Source organism: Sphaerodactylus townsendi, linkage group LG09, assembly GCF_021028975.2.
Source record: "Sphaerodactylus townsendi isolate TG3544 linkage group LG09, MPM_Stown_v2.3, whole genome shotgun sequence".
Taxonomy (NCBI): Eukaryota; Metazoa; Chordata; class Lepidosauria; order Squamata; family Sphaerodactylidae; genus Sphaerodactylus; species Sphaerodactylus townsendi.
In genome coordinates, this window is record NC_059433.1 from 96,700,741 (window position 1) to 96,714,717 (window position 13,977).

Below are 13,977 nucleotides of genomic sequence, written 5' to 3' on the forward strand. Positions count from 1 at the left end.
CTGCATTTCCTCCTCTCGTCTTTCTTTTCTTTTCCTTTTCATCTAAAGAAGCCATGCAGTTTCACTTATTTGATTGCAGTTTGCAATAGATTTGAGCCAAGGGAAGATTAATCAGATGCCTTTCTGTGTACTACCTTGGCCAGCCAGAGCAATGAGACATGCGAGTTTAAATTTTAAGTACACTGAAAGCTTTGAAGACATGGAGCACTCTGGAGGTCTCCTTCATGGTCTCAGACAGGTTTTCTAGAGACGAGCACCTGTGTTACAAAATTCATTTTAACCTTTTTACCTGAACCACAGTTTCAGATAGGAGAACAAGAACTGACCGATTCAACCAACGTCAAGATGCAAGCTCTCTACCTTCAACTTGATTTAATAAAATACTGTAAAAACTTTCAATTGGGTTTTCCGTTCCTTCTTAAGAGAGAAATTGCCACAAACAAGCACATTTTGCCAGGAAATAATGTATCGTGAATGGGTAATACCAGGAAATGGTTCTCAGTCTGATACAGATTTTTTTTTTGCACAGTACTGAAATTGGTATCTCTGGCCCCTTCCACACACGCAAAATAATGCATTTTCAAACCACTTTCACAACTGTTTGCAAGTGGATTTTGCTATTCTGCACAGCTTCAAAGAGCACTGAAAGCAGTTTGAAAGTGCATTATTCTGCATGTGCAGAATGAGCCTTAGAATCCTTGCTGCCCATGAAATTTATACTTGTTCCACCTTTCTAGAGATTCTGTGGTACTTCAAGAACTTGTGATAGAGGGACACAGATGTATGTGTATACGTAGTACAATAATGTCTTCATCAGGCCACTTTCAACTCTTTTAACACTCTCACAACATTGTAAAAAACACTTGCATATACTGGATTTGCAAGCCAAATTCCAAAAGCCACAAATACAAAGAAGCAGGGATTATTGGATCACTTATCAATTTCATATCAAACTAGCTATGTACCTTGAGACAAAGATACACTGTGTCCACAGTTAGGAGTGAGTAAAATTGGCAAGGGACTGCGGAAGTAACAACTGTGTTTAACTGCAATTGGGTGGACTACATGTTTCAGTTCCTTCAGGTAATGGTGCCAGATCCAGTAGGTGTTTTTGGCTTCCATTTTGTGCAGGTAGTTCTTAATGACAGAAATGGAGGCGGAGACATTTTTTAATTGCCATTTCAATGTAACTGTACAGTAATGCTAGAGCACCTGTGCAAAAGAAAAAAAAAGGTGGGTTGATGTTCTGCATCACGGATGATTTCCCACCACCATTAGGAATAATATTTTCAGCAGAAGCATGTGGAACAAATGCAACTGAAGAAACAAGGAGAAGCACGATCGGGAGAGAATGGAGATGTGTGGAATGATTTCACAGAAAACTTTTCCATGACACAAGGTATGACAACTGGGAAAAACTGTGGTAAGCTTGGGGAAGGCCAGTGTCATAAGAATGACAATATTTTCAAGCCATCTTTTCTCAGCCATTCTGACTGTTAACCTCAGGGGAAATTTTCACACAGACCCTTGAACCACGTTATCCATAGAACCCACTTTCTGCAGTCTGGTATTAGAATGATTCTGTTATGTCATATGATTGCAAGCAGCATTATGTTTCATAATGTATTTGTGCCCAGGTACAAAACAGAATGTTAATAAAGACAGCCCTTGTTCAATACCAGCTGTGATAAATGGTCACTACGTCTTGCCTACTCTAAGCAGCCCTCAAAGAAAAGAATCCTTCCCCCAGTTCAATTACCCCTCAGGCTTTTTTACATAGTGGAAGAGAGAGCGCAAATCACTTTTTCCACCACACACAAAAATATACGCAACATCAAATATGATATGGGATGCCTAATTTGATCTCTGTTTTCTCCCTCACACACACACACACACACGCACACGCACACACACACACACACACAGTCATACCACCAAATGAATTAAAAATTAGCAGGATAATTCCTTATTCTCTTTCCTTATGAAGGCTTTCACTGAAGAGACTGTACATGAGCCTCAGACAGACGTTGAACACCTCTGTTGACACAGAGAAATTTGTCTCTCTTTCTCACAATACTAGAACCAGGGGGCATTCATTGAAAATGCTGGGGGGAAGAATTAGGACTAATAAAAGGAAACACTTCTTCACACAACGTGTGATTGGTGTTTGGAATATGCTGCCACAGGAGGTGGTGATGGCCACTAACCTGGATAGCTTTAAAAAGGGCTTGGACAGATTTATGGAGAAGTCAATCTATGGCTACCAATCTTGATCCTCCTTGATCTCAGATTGCAAATGCCTTAGCAGACCAGGTGCTCAGGAGCAGCAGCAGCAGCAGAAGGCCATTGCTTTCACATCCTGCACGTGAGCTCCCAAAGGCACCTGGTGGGCCACTGCAAGTAGCAGAGTGCTGGACTAGATGGACTCTGGTCTGATCCAGCAGGCTAGTTCCTATGTTCTCATTTATTGACTTGAATTTTTGGTCTTTTCCTAATCCAAGATTTACAAGCAGAGTTTACATTAGACCCACTGATGCTAACATAAATATTTATTTTCCCCTCTCACTTCAATTGCCTTAGGTCAGCCCCCTCCCAATCACATGTCTCTCATTCCCAAGGAGTGTGCACAGCAATCCCAAAGCCCACCACCTACAACAGCAAGAACAGTTTTCAAACACCTCCTATATCTATATCCTGTAAGCTTTCCCTTCTTGTCCCTGCTCTCACAAGTGTGTGTGGGAAAAGGCACAGCAACACCAGACAACCTCTTTCCCTAATGCACCCTTTCCAAATCACCAAACTGCAATACATCCATCCCATAATATATTTTTTCTTAAATTTGACACTAGAGAAGTTCCTCATTCATGATTACTCTTGCCCAGGTGGCAAGAGGGGATTATTCAGACTCTGAAGCCTCTTCTTCTCTGCCATGTGCTTTCATCAATGTCACCAAACCAACGAGCCATGCCAAATTCACTGTCACACCAGACACACTGAGTCATCCACAAGCCTTCCATAAAAAGCCATCACTACGCTTAGGCATCACTATTGGGTAGAAAGAGATTTGAGTAACCTTGTCTGTATGACAGGAGCTACTCCCATTTTACAGATAAATGTATTCCCATTCTTCTATCATTGTAATGGCTGAGAAATCCAGAAAAGCAAGTCTAAATTCTATCAGAATGGGACTCAACTCAAGAACTTTCTCTGAAAGTTCCCAGTACCATGACTGAAAGTTGTCTACAGCATAGTACAAGCAGGTCTAAACTCCACTTTTTTTTTCCTAGACATTTAAAGTTAATGTGAACTGCATCACAATGGCCATACACATTTTAAGGTAATGGCGTGATACACACTGGCTTGATTACAGGATGGCAATGAAGAATACTTTTGTTTGGTGAGGGGGAGGGAGGGGGGAAGTCTAATAGAAATGAAGGCAGTTTTTTCCAGTTAGAAAAGTCATGAATATTTGCTTAAAATCAGAATATAGTAAAGAGAATGGAAAAAAAGAAAATTGGTTATTACATTGGGAAATAAACCAAGAAGATGGAGGCTACATCATTGTCTATCAAAGACTAGTAACTATTACAGCACTAGCAAATGTCAGGCCCTGAAAAGCCTACCCCTGTTGAAAACGTTAGATACTTATGGGGTAGTAAGACACAGAGTCTGGCCTAAAGTTCTCTCCATCCACTCTTCCTCCTGAGGAGTTACAAAGGGCAGGCAGCTAGCCCATAGTATTTTAAAATCTCAAGGGCTGCCATGTCATGTTGTGAAGTAAATCTCATACAATTCATCACCCAAGTTGGAGGAAAATAGTTTGAAGCTCAAAAATAATGAATTCTGTCATTTCCAATAGAAGTGTGAAGGGAGAATTATGAATGAACCTTTTAAAAATACGTGTGTGGAGGGAGATTGCCCTTCTACGAAATGAAAGCAGTACGCTTGTGTTTAAATGGCCCAATCCTGAAACCAAGACCTTTCGCTTTCAATTAACTTAAATTGACAATTGGAAAAGGTTTGAAAATGTAGCCCAGCTCGTTCTGTTTGATAGATTTCAGCTTTGACATTATACGTGTTATTCCAACCTGAATTTTACTTCTCCTTTTATAATAAAAAATGAAAATGTAAAGTGAAAAACCTGATTCAATCACAGCTGTTGGATTACAGATTAAAATACTTCCAAAGTGAAGAAAATTTAACACAATTTTTGCTTTTGATTCCATTTTTGCCCGTTATTTTAATTATGTTATTACACCTGCACTTTATAATGATAAAGCATTCACAGCCCCAACCTAAGGATATTTGCTCAAAAGAAAGCCTCACAATTTTAAATAGGCAATTACAGATGCATAGGATGGTAGGTTTAACTCTATTATCAACAGCAAGCAATGTAAACAAAGCAGATGTAATAAGTGACCCTTTCTTTGAGTTATTCCACATTGCTAAGACAATTTCCTAGGGGAATAGATCTTTTTCACATTTTATGATAAGTTGCGTATATAATCAGAAAAAACAGCCTTTCTATCTGCTATGGAGCTCTGCAGTGGCCCTGAAACAATGCAACCATCAGGAACAAGGCAGAAGCAAGAACTGGTTCTATATCCACGATATGCAACCTGACTTACATTTCATGCTTAGCATCACAGTAATAAGGAATCTCTTTACCAACTTTTGCACTCACGTGGGATGCAAGAGAAAGTTTCTGTACAGCTGACTGTTGTGGCTAGCTTCCAAAGAAAATCTTCCCAGTGATAAAAGAGGTCTATCTACCCACAAATGCCACTAACATTTTAGACTGAAAGAGCTATGATCTGGAGAATTTTGCAGCAAGCCTGAACCCTCTTTGTCAGTTGTTATTCAGCTGGCACAGAAGGAAGATCCTGCTGGTTAGTTAGTTACAAGCCAGTAGTAGCTGAGTTCCATCCAGGCTGACTTGCCTTTGCAGGTACTTTGGTGTAGCTGGAAGGATTCCTGGCAAGAGAGGAAGATCTTGCTGGTGGCAAGGTAGCAACTACTGAATTTGTTTTCCTCTCTTTGCAAGTGTTTAAGTAAGATGTGGGGCTGAAATGTGATCCAATATGAACCAAAGAAAATTTGGCCCATTGCTTTCAGTCTGAGACCAAGACTTTTGGCAACCCCAGGTATGCTTGTTGCATATGTTTACATGGTTTTGTAATCTAAAACTTTAAGCCATTTTGAGAAAGACGCATTTGATTTATTAGTGCAACTTGCACATACATTTTTAAAAAGTCATCCTTTAAGAGTAATTTCTGACACCAACTATGACACTGGTAACTGTGATGACAAAAGTGTATGGTACTCATGTCACAGGAATGATAAAAATTACCACCACTTTACATTATGGAAAGTTAGATTTGCATATATTTTGTGACTTTTTAAAAACAACAAACTTTTACCACTTATTTCTTATGCACAAAATGTCTCTAGCAGTGTACCAACAAGGTAGTGGTGGAAAGCACTATCACGTTGCAGCTGACTTTTGGCAACAGGGTTTTCGAGGCAAGAGACAGACTTAAATGGTTTGCCACTGCCTTCCTCTGCATCGTGACCCTGGTGGTCACTATTAGTGGTCTCCCATCCAAATATGTGGTGTGAAAGCCAGTGTGGTGCAGTGGCTACCTGTGCAGTCCAAAGGGGGAGGGGGTGTAGCCACATTGGAAGCACCATGGCCTCTGCAGTAGTGCCACTGGCACCAGTGCCGCGCAAAAAATCACAGAAGCCGACACAAAAGCACTTACTGCTCCACCTAAATTCAAATGTTCACCTATGTGCTAGTGTTCCTCCACTGAAGGAGGTTGCACTGGTGTGGAAGGGGGCATTCTGGGGGGACTCCCAATGAGTATTGGCCTGGAAATGTCCCCTTTTGGGGGCACATACTTTTGCCACCAAAAGGTCCCTGGCCTCTGCACCCCCCCCCCCCTTGGACTAGGCTGTAAGAGTTGGGCTAGATCCGGATTCAAATCCCCATTCATGCCATGGAAACTTACTGGATAACTTACTGTCAGCCAAACCCACCTCACAGGCAGGTTAAAATTGTCACAAGAATTATGAAAGCCCATTTGGGTCTCCATTTAAGGAGAAAGATGGAATAAAAATGAAATCAATCGATCAATAATGAATTAATTAATATTAACCACAGTGGACCTGCTGAGCTTCTGAGACAGGCCATCCAGGTAAGGCCAACATAGGTCCATTATGCATGGAGCACTTTCTGTGACTCTCTTCCCTCTACAATGGAGTCACAATGGGCTCTCCTTGCATTTCCTTGTTTACATGAGGGAGGTACCCACTGCTTATTGTGCAGCTTGCCTGCCCTCACTTCTGGGTTGCTCCCTGTCAATTTACATCAACATCCAAAAGGCCCTGTCATCCACTAGTCTGTGGCACAATATATGAAAGACCGGAACAACGTGAAGCTCACCAAACCAAAGAAGCCCCGCTGTTCTGGTAGTTCTAGGCCAGCAGCAAAGCCAGGAAGTGCATTGAATGACTGGTGGCCCAGGATGCCCTAGTTTAGTGAGTCACAGTTCAAAAGGATTGCATCAACCCAGGCTAGCCTTTCTTTGGAAGAGAAAGCATCAGCTTCCTAAACAGCTTGTTCTTCATTTCAACTGTTTCTACTGTTAGAATTAAATATAATTTTGACCCAGGTAGCCTCAGGCCTGTAACCAGAAATGTGGTGCTGGTGAAATGATGATTGCAAGAATGCTGGAGAAAGGAACTGCAATTCAATGCAAAACAGCAGGGGGTGGGGAACACAATTGAAGTGGTCTGTTTATTGACATTTTAAATAATATTTGACAAGCACATAGCACTTATTTTCCATTTTGTTTGTAAGTTGGCCATTATCCCAGCATCTCTGTCCTCATTGGCAACTTTAAGGCTTATTTATGCTTATTGAACACTTGGCCTGTACATTTTTTCCACTCCTCTCCCAGATGGGGAAAGATGGTCACACCTGCCCCCCCACCCCATTCCAGATAAAATGAACAATTGTTCATCATCTTTTCTGCATCTTTTAAATTTTGAAACCACTACCAAATCCCTCCCACAATTATTTTTCTCCAAGTTAAGCAGTTTCTTCAGCCTTTCCCCAAATGTTTACTAGTTCCAAGAATTCTTGAATGGCAATCCATGCTCAACTGGGGGAGAAGGGGGCTGTCTGAGAGACTACCCTAATAATAAAAGAAAGATTTGACTTTACTAGAATACATAGCAATAAATATTAAATTATTTGCATTTAAAATAATCTGCTTTTCTTCTGTATTGGTGTAGACACAGTTCCTGGATCTCTCAACTAGGCACTGACCGCCCCAGATCTGTTTAGCTTTGGCTATCTTACTATGTCATACCATAGTAAGTCCAACCATATTCTCGGATCATATACATGCCCATTTCATAGAATAGCATTGGATGCACTGGTGGAAAAAAATGGAACATTGCTAGAACACTCTTTGTCACTGTCTGATTTATACATATATCATACAATGAGATGTCTACTAGCAGTGAAGTTTAATCCACAAATGCACTTATTCAGTGTCATGAGTTCAGTTCAGCACTGTCACAGAATGCAAGAATTTGAGTTTTGGGGAAGTTTTTCCAGTAACCTCCCATGCAACAGATGCACTATAAGTGATACATGAAAGTAGGCAATAAACCAAACAGCAATCTACAATACAGTACAGTTAAAGCACTGCTTGGTTTTTCTTTTCATTATACTGAACCTTTTCTGACTTGCCCACATTCATCCTAATCAGAAGTGCTAGAAATGAAGAGTGCATTCATGACTTCCTCTCAATGCCAAGCCTTGCAACTTCCAGATTTGGGGATCTGCTTCTTCTGTTGAACATAATCTTCAACTGCAACAGACTTTCTCATTTTGGTACTAGTTGTCATCTAGCATTTCTTTCCACGCTGGATAACTTGTTCCTGGAGACCTCACTACTGCAAAAATATTGACCAAAGGCTCTGTCTGGCATTTACAACCAGTCAAACACATGGCAAGAGAAACTGCCCTTACTGTAATAAACAGGACTCCAGGAAAGTTGGAAGGACAGAAGCTGAGGAGGAGGTTTCTGCTATTTTCTAACCATTTGAGCCACTAAAACGAGACAACTTTTCTGAACAAGATAACTGTATTGGAATCTTGTCTGACACCTGATTTTTTTTAATGTGTATGAGGTGAGCCTCAGGCAGAGCTTCCTTGCATCTATGAGACGGGAAGAAAAAGACAGGGAATTGAGTAACAGGCAATAAAAACAGCATTTTAAACTGGGTCTTTCCCTCCTCAAAGTCGTGGTGTAAAAGAAAAATCATGGGAAGTATAGACCAGGTTCCGAAAAAGCATTTTAAGTACTTTCTACCTTATCTCCTTTAAACACATCAAAAAAAGAGGGGAAGAAAGAGAATGGGATGCTCAATAAAAAGGTTCACAATATTTTCCCCACATCTGGCTCCAACTAAATACTTTGTTTTTGTTGAGATTTTCTTTTTTGTCTTGTATATATTGAATGACATGCACAATTGTACTTTAAATCTACAAAGCACTTTCTCCTGCTATTTCAGTGAATTTCTAAAAATTATAAATTTAAGTTTTTTAAAGGCACAATCATGCTTACACTTTATTATAAATAAATGTGCAGCTAAAATATATCTCATAAGTCCAATATCTATCCCCACTTGCATATGCTTACTCAAAAACTTCATGCAGCATTGGAACTTCCAACATCCTATAAATTTTTTCAATGAAAGATGTGGTAGCATAATGGCTAAGAAAATATGTTGTGATCCCAGTCATTTTCTGTATGACTGGGATAATAATGTGTCCTACCATATGATAGAGGAACAGTACTAACTCATGGGGAAGATGGAAAAAACTCTATACATGCTAGGTCTTAATATAAATTATCTTAACAACAAAGCAATGTAAAATAATTGTGAGTCAGGGGCAAAGCATCTATTTGTGTGCAGAAGGTCCTATGATATTGCCACCTCAAGATTTCCAGGTAGCAGGTATTGAGAAAGGTCTTCCCTCGCCTGAAACACTATTTCCAATCAAATATTAAACTGGATGGACCAGTGATTTCACTTTGTCAAAGGCAGCTTCATGTGTTCAAATTTCAAAGAACATAAACTATTCCTGCAGAAACCATCTATGAGTAAGCTACAAAGGACTGCAACGTGAGAATCTATGAGAAAAGCGGCTCTCAGTTTACCTGGTATCACTTCCTGCATTTAAATCTACACCAGGAGGCATCTCTACAGCGGCTAATCCAGCTACTGCCTGTGACCATGGAACTTCACACAGTTCCAACTAAGGAACTACACATAGGGTGACCAGACACAAAGAAAAGAGGGTTTTCGTCCCTTTGATAGCTCCATAGATGAGGGCATTTTGGCAGGTACAATTGTCAAATGACTACTATTTGCTTGAATTTCCTCTTCTTCTCAAGTACTGAAGGAACAAGCGCAATATCTTTTTTTACACTTGGTCGTATGAATAAATGCAACTAAAAACAACAGTCACCTTTGTTACTGATCCCACACAGACTGCTCTTATACTGGTGAATTGAGAGGATTCCTGTAAATTCAGGAAGAAATTATGTCTGAATGTTTGCAGGTTTTCTCCTATAGGGATGGGAAAGCTATCCAGTTGGCTGTGTTTTTCAACTTCATATTGGTACCCTAAATATGCAGGTAGATTTGTGGGGCAGGATGAACATTGGGAACAGCTCCTAGGCGATAGGAATGTTAAGGGCCAATAAACAAGAAGTAAAGCGGCTGGAATAATGATGTACAATAGACAACAGACTGAAAAAATAATATAAAAAGAGTGAAAGACAGGTGCTTAAAGGAGGCTTCAAGTAAAGGCCAGAATATACAGTGGACAGGAAGGTACCACGAAAACAAAGATACTGAAGAAACTGAAGTCACACCAAAATTCTGCCACCCCAGGTGAAGGTCACAGAAGATGTGAACTGACCAGCTACTTCCTTGGTGAAGTCTTCTATGGAACCTTTTGCAGCAGTTGGGATTTACATAGTACAATTTTACATACTTGGCAATCTAGGAATCCTATTTCCTCGTAGATGTGAGCCACAGCCCACCTTCACGCTAGCAAAGTCACATGTGAAGCAGCAAGGACTTGTATACCTCCACCTCTTCTTCTCCAGCTCAAAAGGGGATGGGGAAATTTTGGGAGTTCCACTGATTGTATACATGGCCACTGTGGCTGCAGTCCTGTGAACCCAGAAGGATGTACTTTGAATGTAACATACCTGAAATGTCCTAGTCTACGATGGGAACAGGGGTTGAGACCTGCAATCCACCTCATAGTACTCAAGGCCAAAGGCCATATCTAATGTTCTCCAAAGAAGTAGGGTTGCCAACCTCAAGGTGGAAGTTAGAGATTCCCAGTATTGCAACTGTTGTCCAGGTAACAGATCAGTTTCCCTGGAGAAAATGAATGTGTTAGAGTGGACTCCACTAAAGTGGACTCCACTAAAGTCCCCCCCCCATTCCCAAACCCAGCCGTCCTCCAAATCTCCAGGTGTTTCTCAAGCAGGAGTTGGCAACCCAAGCCTACCCACCACGTGACCGTGGAAAGCTTGACAGAATGCCACGAGCCCTTAATAACTCCTGGAACCAGGGCATTTCCCTACGGAGCTGTGAACTTCCTTCTCCGAAAGTATATGAATTATTCGAAGGGGACAAAATATAAGTGATATGGGAGGCGATGGTGTTGGCAGGCGGCCTCTCAACCTCGTTTCTTCTCAGCAAACGAGAGCAGAGCCGGATGCTCTCTGGGAACGAAGGGGGGGCCACAACAGCAGCGGCGGTGCCCAATGCTGGAGCAGGAGCAGGAAATGCAGCCAGCAGCACCGCAGGCCAACCCTCGGCGAGAGAGAGCCGGCAGGCGCAGCACTTTCGAAAGCGCGGGTGCGCTCGGAGAGGCCCCACCGAGGCACGTGATCCCCGCCCCAGAAGCCCGGACTCCAGTTCCACCTCGGCTGCTCCTCAGTCTGTCGCCACGGGCGAGCCAAAGAGCGGCTGGGCGGTGGCACAGACGGGACCACCCCAGGCTGGAGGCCTCGCTCTGGGCGGGGAAGGCGGCGGCGCTGCGCCAACAGAACTGCCACTTACCTGCCCGGCCGCAGCGCTCCTTGGCCTTCTGGGGAGTCAGAGCCGCGGCGGCTGCAGCAGCAGCATTCCCCCGCCTCTTGTGCCGCCCGGGTGGCTCGCGCTGGCCCAGGCGCTTCGCCCCCGTGGCCTGGAGGAGATATTAACTCGGCTCAATGGCGTCGGGGCAAGAGCAGGAGCCCCGAGCAGCAGCAGATCGATTTACTAAACAAACTGAGCCGTGGGTGGGGACGTTAAACAGTAACCAAGAGCCTCCAGCAAAACTGAAAGCTTCGCGCGCCGCCGCCGCCGGCTGCCTCTCCTCGGCGCACGGCCGGCCTTTCCTTCGCCCAGCGGGGGCTGCGGCTGGCCTCCGCCGCCGGCCCATATTCGCTTCCCGAAGGACGGTCGAGAATCTGTCCCGACCGCCAGGGCTCAGTGGCAGGAGGCAGCGTGGGAAGTCAAGTGTGTCTCGGAGCATGGGCAGAGTGTGCGCTCTCTCGAGCAGCTTGGTTCTCAGTTGCCTGCTACTGCAAGTCTGGAGTTACAGGTCTACTAGGAGGAGCTTCCAAGCGGGCTTTAGCCCTTTAGACCGAGCTGGTGCCTGTTTACTTCAGTTATGGTTGGCTCAGTGTATTTTGCTGGCGGGTCAGTTAGCATTGGGTGGCCGCCTCAAATAAACGTGTTGGAGTTTCCGCGCCCACATTAAAAAGGCCTTTGCCTCCGACGGCCAGATTTTCCATTGCAGTTTCTAGCAACCGCAGGCAGGACTACTTGGAGCCGGATTGAAGGTCCCTTGCGAGGAACCTTCCTGGATCCAAGTGAGGGTATGCAGATTTAGCTACAAGCAGCCGAGACGGGCCTTAAGCGAATTGACTTCGAAGTTACCGCCACCGTCGTCTGAAAACGCACAAAGACTTTTAAGCCCCATTGAACGCCGTCTAAGATTGTGCTGCTTGGAAAGGGGTCTGGGGCCCCTGATGTGGCTGCAACGCTCACTGGGCTGGCCAGATCGGGCCACTCCCTCTGTCTCAACCTAGCCTCCCTGACAGGGCTGTTGTGAAAAAAGGGGGAAGGTCGAAATTAAAATGTAGTGGACGGCTGCTGTGCGAAGCTACGCAGAGTCCAAAGACAGTCGGTTCCCCCACTGCCACACGGTTCCCCTTCGGAGCTGATGACAAGATGTGAATTACAGAGAGGCCAGTTTGTGTACGTTTGAACACCAGCCCGGCTGAGTTCCCCCTTGCCAAGCATACCGCCCTCCCCCCACAAACACTTTCCCAACACGAATAGGAAGGAAATGTGGTTGGTGCCTCGTTTGCTAATTCGGAGATCCCCTGCGATCTGCTCCAGGCAACGTGCTTCACACGAGTCCAAACTCAAGGGGGAGCCCGGCTGAACACGTGGGTTGATAGTCAAGTCCAATGCAGGGCGATCCTCTCCTCAGCGTACACACACAGAAAGCCCCACGAAAGTCAATGGGGTCTCTCCCGTTCGGTATGTTTAGGATAGCCCCCTTCTGAACCGAGAGAACTCCAACCTGCAGGGACGCGACCTGACGCATACTTACCTGAGATGCAAATGTTCGTGGGTCTTCCTTCCGTACAGACCTGCGGAATAAATGCTCAGCCCTGCCGGCACCTCGAGTACCTTGTTCCAACAAGTATCCCGGGGATCTTAAAAAGGAAGGGACCGCGAAGACCACGAAGTGAGTTAGCGAAGGAAAAGATAGGACCAGATATTATTCCCGGTCTGAACTCCTGGAAAGCATCCCCCCAGTATATCTGGGCGGTCTAATTCTGCTTAGGATCGAGGTGCGCGCTATCTGTTCTTCGTTTTGGGAGGAATATCTCAGACAGGGAATTGGGTAGTTCCAGAACACAGTCCCTGGAAAGGCCTGTACCAAACGATGACCATTTTACTCAGTCACAATACTGTTGCCCCCATCAAATGCGTGGGGAGAGGTAATCTAAACTAGGAACGGTTTTGTTTTCTTTGTTTGTTTTTGGTTCTCTGGCCCAGAGGGGACTATGCAGGCTTTCGAGACTGACAGAACTCCTCATCACTTGAAGCCCTGTCAATCTGGCGAGTGGAATAAAATCTGGCGAGTGGAATAAAATGGTTAAGCGTGGGGAATAAACCCCGGAGGACCCCCCCCCCCCCCGACGGGTGCTGGTAGGAACTAAGAAGAACTTCGGTAAACAGCTATTTAATCTCCGGCTAGCCCCCCCCCCCCCCCCCCGTTCCTATTCTTCTAGCCGGGGGTTTCAGGTGGCGGTATAATTCTGGGATCACCGGCGGCCTGCATTGTTTCCTCGCTTGCATCACAGGTTTGTCGAGTCTTGCTGAATGCCGGCCGTTACCCCCAGCCCCACCCCCAGCCAACAAAAGCGATTGCTTTAAAACCTCTGTATTAGCACTAAACTGGATCTTCTACTTTGAACTAATAGGCAAAAGCACGAGATGACTCAGTTCCTTCAGCTGGGAATCTAGTTTCCAACTTAGTCTCTTTCTCCTCCATCTTTTTGACTGGGGATGGGGTCTCTCTCTCTTGTTTCACACCAACTCTAACAGCCGGCCGGCTCCGGGGCCCCAACTGAATCTATGGCAGCCCGGCCCCTCGGACTTCAGTGAAGCTCCACGCTTGCTGGAGACGTCGTTCTATTATAAAACCACAAGACTTGCTTCCGAGTAAACCTGTCTAGGATCGGGATCCCAAGCGGCTGAAATGCCAATCCAGTCTGCTTTGGGTTCGTTGTTGACAGTGATTGGAAGCACACAGTTACCGTCCATAAAATTAAGTACTCTTTTGGGAGACTAGGAGAGGTCTTCCTA

General features: G+C 44.3%; 1 protein-coding gene across 3 annotated transcripts in view; it reads right to left on the minus strand.

Moving 5' to 3' along the window:
- HNF4G (hepatocyte nuclear factor 4 gamma) overlaps positions 1 to 11,269 on the minus strand; it is an 88,789-nt gene extending 77,520 nt beyond the window's left edge. Inside the window, exon 1 of one of the 3 annotated variants that reach the window (XM_048508388.1) lies at positions 11,167 to 11,269. The gene's annotated coding sequence lies outside the window, so the exon portion shown is untranslated. Of the gene's footprint in view, positions 1 to 10,301; positions 10,397 to 11,166 lie in introns of those variants that run through there. The other 2 variants (XM_048508390.1, XM_048508389.1) reach the window with 2 other exon arrangements.
- Between the last annotated feature and the right edge of the window lie 2,708 nt (positions 11,270 to 13,977).